Source organism: Apium graveolens, chromosome 10, assembly GCF_009905375.1.
Source record: "Apium graveolens cultivar Ventura chromosome 10, ASM990537v1, whole genome shotgun sequence".
NCBI lineage: Eukaryota > Viridiplantae > Streptophyta > Magnoliopsida > Apiales > Apiaceae > Apium > Apium graveolens.
Genome location: NC_133656.1, coordinates 193,605,987 through 193,611,986, shown reverse-complemented (window position 1 = coordinate 193,611,986; position 6,000 = coordinate 193,605,987).

Sequence of the window (6,000 nt, the reverse complement as noted above, 5' to 3'; positions counted from 1 at the left end):
CAGCCCAGAATCAGGCCTGAAAGACAACCTACAAATTTTACATCAGAATCCAATTAATTTTGGGAAAAGCATTAAAACTCTTTAATATATATTAGGTTTTATATATTGTATGGAGAGAACCATAACATATTGTATTAGAGAATAGTTTGATATTTTGTAATTCTCGAGAGAAGGTATAGAAGCATCTTGAGAGGGAGATTGGAAGAAGGAGTGAAGGGATTCATTCAGATTCCAAAGGAACTTTAAAGTTGTATTCTTTGTGCGTCAATTCTTAAACTCTTGGTTTGCGTTCTTAATATATATTTTGTTTCTCTTATCATGAGTAGCTAATTCCTTTATCCAAGAGTTGGGTAGTATTCAATTGGCTTAATATGTTTGTTTGGTTATATTGTGATTTTCTTATTATTGTCAATCTGTCATTGAACACTTTATACAATTAGAGGAGTAGCTAACTTATAATTGAATCTTTAGGAGTTATAACGAATCGGGAGAGGAGTTGTAATTCTATTACATGATATGCTAGATACAATTTAAGTATTAGATCGGGAGATTGATATGAGAATTGTAAAACTTATAATCCTTGGGTTTTAATAGTCTATAATTGTATTTTGTATAACCATGGAAGTGGCGCTCAATGGATAGTTGTAGGCACTATAATCTACTTTAGGAGAGGATTTTATAAATATTAGAAGGATTGTTTTTAATAAAATAAGAACACAAATTAGACATTCATGATAGCCATTGAAGAACTCTTACTCCTGGATTATTTTCTCTCATATGTATTATAAAAAATTTAATTGTTTATTAGTTTTATTAATTGATAATCACACACCACAAATTATTCTCCACACTCCTGAACTGCAAGAAATAAAAGACTTGAAATTGGTATTGATATCAGTCCTTCCCCGAGAACGAACTTCTAAAAATACACTTCAACAAATTGATCGTTATCACACATGGGAAGGACTGAAACCGTACCTCTAAAACCCCCTACTCCAATTATATATAGGATATGATAAGTTCATATTTTTGTTCATGCATGATAAAGCACGAAGACCTTCGAGATTTCGAAAAATACTAAAGCGTGGGAAAATTTTAGTGTGTTAGATTATTTTTATAATCTATTATTATGGGCTTGCAAATTAAAGCAATTATATTTAATTATTTATTTTGTATTCGGACTAATTAAGTGGTCTAAAACAAATAGTCCAAAGACATCTTATTGAGTATGGGCTATGTAATGTGTAATACCCACAGTAAGCCTTATTAGGGTTAATGGAGTCTAATTAGGCTACTATATAAAGAACATAATAGGGTTTTGGTCCACAAGGCTATTCACAACCTCTAATCCTCCATTCCCATCATTTTGAGTGAGATACGGCTAGAGGCGAATCAAGTTCGTGGAAGATCAAGTCCCACAATCCATAATCAAGAAGGAGGATATATGAGTTCCACGATCAAGTCTCTCAAACGTATTTAAATTCAAGAGCTATGGAATCAGGTACGCTTCTGCACTACAGTTTATTGTGTAACCTTGATAATATCGCATAAGATGATCCGGGATTATATATTTAGTTTTAACAAGTGGTATCAGTCGCCTATCTTATGTCAAATTATTAGGATTGATCATATTTTAATATGATTGTTTTAATAAAAATCACGATGTGTATATATCGTAATTTTAATGTGTTATGCGATCCGATTGCCCCTCTGTTTTAAAGCTTCCGGTCTAGTGATAACAATAAAAAAAGTTTTTAAATAGATTATATGTATATATGTTTTGGTATCTGCCGTTGCCGTATATGCATATTAATGGGTTACTTATCGAGTTGTTTTTTCGATATTTTACATATCTGTTAGGGTTAATTGCATAGTGCACCCTTTTGGTTTGGACTATTGTCACTTTGGTTCCAATAGTTTCAATAATTGCACTTCGCACCCCGGACAAGTTTGGGCGCTGCGCTTTGCACCCCTTCCGTCAATTTTCGCCGTTAACGTTAATAGGCCAGGGGTAAAAAAGTAATTTGACGATGTTTAATTGCATTTTGACCCCTAAAGTTTAATAGATTTTTCATATTAACCCTCAAACCATTTTTTTAACAATTTTGGTATTCAACTATAAAAAATATACATTTTAATCATTTTATTAAAAAAAATATTTTCTGAAAATTAATTTGATAATATTTTTTTTTCAAAAATTAAAAAAAAAAAAAAATTTTGAAATAACTTTTGAAAAAAATAATTTGATAGTATTTTTTTTGAAAATTTGATTTTTTTTTTCGAAAGTAATTTGAATTTATTTATTTGTTTTGATAATAACCCCCTTAAATGATATTTTCTGAAAATTTGTAAAAAATGAAAGTGCTAGATAATAAAATTATCGTTTATGAAACGATGAGCCTCATTAAAAATGGAATTATACTGACACACTCAATGAAAAATTATAAAAATGAGTTTTGTGTTTATTTTTTTAATTTTTTACGATGATACTTTAATTTTTTCTTATTTTTTCGTATTTTTGTATTTTTTTCGATAATAAAAAATATGTATTTATTCGATAATAAAAATCTGTATTTTTTTATATTTTTTATTTTTTATTTTTATTCAATTATATTTCAAATATTCCAAATTTTAAAAGTAGTATACATTTTTTTAATAAAAGGGTTAAAATGGATATTTTTTATAGTTAAATGTCGAAAATGTTAAAAAAATTGTTCAGGGGTTAATATGAAAAATCCGTTGAACTTTAGGGGTCAAAATGCAATTAAATATCGTCAAATTACTTTTTTACCCCTGGCCTATTTAACGGTAATGGCGGAAATTGATGGAAGGGGTGCAAAGTGCAGCGCCCAAACTTGTCTGGGTGTGAAGTGCAATTATTGAAACTACTGGTACCAAAGTGACAATAGTCCAAACCAAATGGGTTTTCTACCAGTTTTGTGTATAAGCCTTCACTGAGTTAACATGAACAGAAACGTAGGCCCACATCCTTGTGCTTGTTCTATAGTCTGTGGTTAAACAATTACTCATTAAACAAGACTTGAGTATGTACATGTGCGTTGAAGTGCATCAAATTAACACATGCTTAAAATATGTATTAAATCAAATTAATTTAGTGTCATGGAACAAAGAATTTTTTTTGGCACTACTGTTATGCTTTTATGTTGCTATCCATTTTTTCCCACTATGATGCAAATATATCTCCAGGTCATAGTCTTTTTCTAAATAAACCCATGCTACAGTTTATATTTTATTGGAAATTAATAAATTATTAGGTGACTTATTTTAATAATTTACATTAATTCGGATTTTTGGGCACATTCTTTTAGAACAATATATATTATATTATGTCCTTTTATTTTATAAATAAGTTAGTTGAAGCAAAATATTGCCAAAGTGATATTTATGTGTAAATTTATTTATTTTGAAATAATAGGATGTGTGTATTTATTATTTATGCATTAAAATAATCGGCCCAAAGGAAGGTTGTTTAAGGGCCAAATAATGAATATGCATGCGGGAATAAATATGTAATAATTATTAATTTTTCGTGTGAGTAATAACCGGCCCAAAGGAAGCTTAATACTTGACCGAATTTATTATTAATATTTGTTTTCTGCATGGAGAGTACCACTTATAAATTAATATTTCTGTCCAAACACTAAATATTAATGTTGTGTTAGTGAAAGGCATATGTCATAGCCTATTTGTTTATTCGAGGATTTAACTCAACTCAAATAAGAATGTAATAAGTAAATAGTGGATCTGTCGTCAGAGAGATCTCATAAAGTAACATTTGTCAAAGGGTTAAGGAACATTATTCATCTACAGACTTAAAGACTTAATTCACTGGAAGAAGCTCAAGAAATTGATCAAGCCTCAGTGATATAAATCAAGATTGTGGATTTAATCAAGTGACAGAGATCTCGTCAGGGTATCAATTAGTTACAAGGATTTAGTCTGAAGAAAATCAGAGTGTCAAAGTCAAGACATGAAGAAACGTCACGGAAGTTAGTCACTCATGAACCAGACAGTACATCGAGTGTCAACATTGAAGTGGTGGAATTGATTCATAATTTCAGTGATTTTCAGAAGATATTCAGAAGAATGGATGCTGCTCAAGATTAATATTAATTCTCTATTAATTAATTAAGTCATATAATTTAATTAAGAAAATAAATTATATCTGCAAAGATTAATTTATTGATTAATTGAATTAATTGATTAATTAATTCAGAATTAATATTAAGGATTTTCAGGATTCTAATTGGTTTAAAATCTATTTAAATTTAAACAAGACAAACTAATTGTATTAGTATGACAATCGGTATGACAATCAATAGTCATACTGAAAGTCATGATAATTTATTTAATTGTCTTGTTAGAATTTTTATTAGATTAAAAATCTGTTATTAATTTCAGCAAGACAATTTGATTGTACTAATATGACAATCGGTATGACAATCAATAGTCATACCGAAAGTCATGCCAGTACAGTTGATTGTCCTACCGAAAGTCTTGTTAGTTCAAAAGAATAGTCCTACAGATTATCATTGCAGTTCATTTCCATTTCGGCTGTCATGATAAAAGAAGCAGAAGACATTCATTAAACACACTTGAATACACAGCCAGCCATTGAAGAACACAAAACAAACAGAAGCAGCGAAATTATTGTAAAATCCTCAGAGCATTTATTTCTAGCAGTTATTGTTAAATCCAATCCACTAGAAATTCTTTTGTTGTTCTTGTGTAACTATCTAGCGGATCAAAATCCCTAGAACTTAATCTCAAATCGCTTTTAGCATTTGATTCTAATTATTGCAAAAATAGAAAAAGTTCATGTCGAATTTATTCTAAATTTGTGATAATTAATTTGAGATTAATTCCTTGTAACAGATACCGTTGTTGTAACTCATTTCAAGTTTAATAAAAGTTTTATTTAACTTGAATTCTGTTTCAATTCTTATTCCGCATTTTATTCGATTAAACGGTATAGTTTGTATTCAACCCCCCTTCTACAAACATATTGGGACCTAACAGTTAGTTATGTTAGGTCACACACACTGTAGAAGGGGGTAGAATACAGTGTTTAGTACAATCAAATCGAAATTAAGAACACAAGTAACTAAACACATATTTTATTCAACACAATAAACTCTGTTACAATATGGAACTGTCCTCTCTCAGTGATGAACAAATTATCACGAGAGCTGTTAGGGTTACAAAAAATAATAACTTCGATAATGTTAACACTTATAGTGTAAACCCTATGCCTGTATTTATATACTACACAGTTACAAGATAATGTTCTAATTGATATGAAATATAATTCTGCTTCCTAAAATATATCAACTAGTTATCTTTTCTTCCTAGTATTCTATTCTTCATAGAATTCCTTCTTCATGCATATTTCTTTCTATCTTAGTCTCGATCTTCTTTTCTTTCAATCAGCCGCCTTCCTTATCTGAAAGTCATCTTAAGTCCTGATATTATCTCCTGATAAATATCTTCTGATAACTTAAGTTCTGATCACTTAAGTTCTGATATCTTAAGTTTTTTCTTCAGTATAAGTGATGATTTCCAGTTAAGTACTGATTTGTCCTATTAGGTAAGATCTGAAAACTAAACACAAATCATATTACACATGACATTATCAAATATATCTAACAATCTCCCCCAACTTGTAAATTAGCATAATATACAAGTTCAACATATTTGATGATGTCAAAAACATTAAGTACAAATACATGAGAATTTGACTAGATAACTACAACTTATAGTCCTTTCAACTTTACCATCTTTAACTTCTGATAACAGCTTCAGTCTGTAAACACTTCAAAATTTAAGCAGTTGTAGATCTTTGACTTGGCTTCAATTTCTGATCTCTTTGATATCAGGAGTTATTCTGAGATAGTTCTTCAACAAACTTCTCTCAGCATATTCAAGTTCATTGACCATCCTCCTTTTAGCATTTATCAATTCAGCCGTATCTTCACCAGT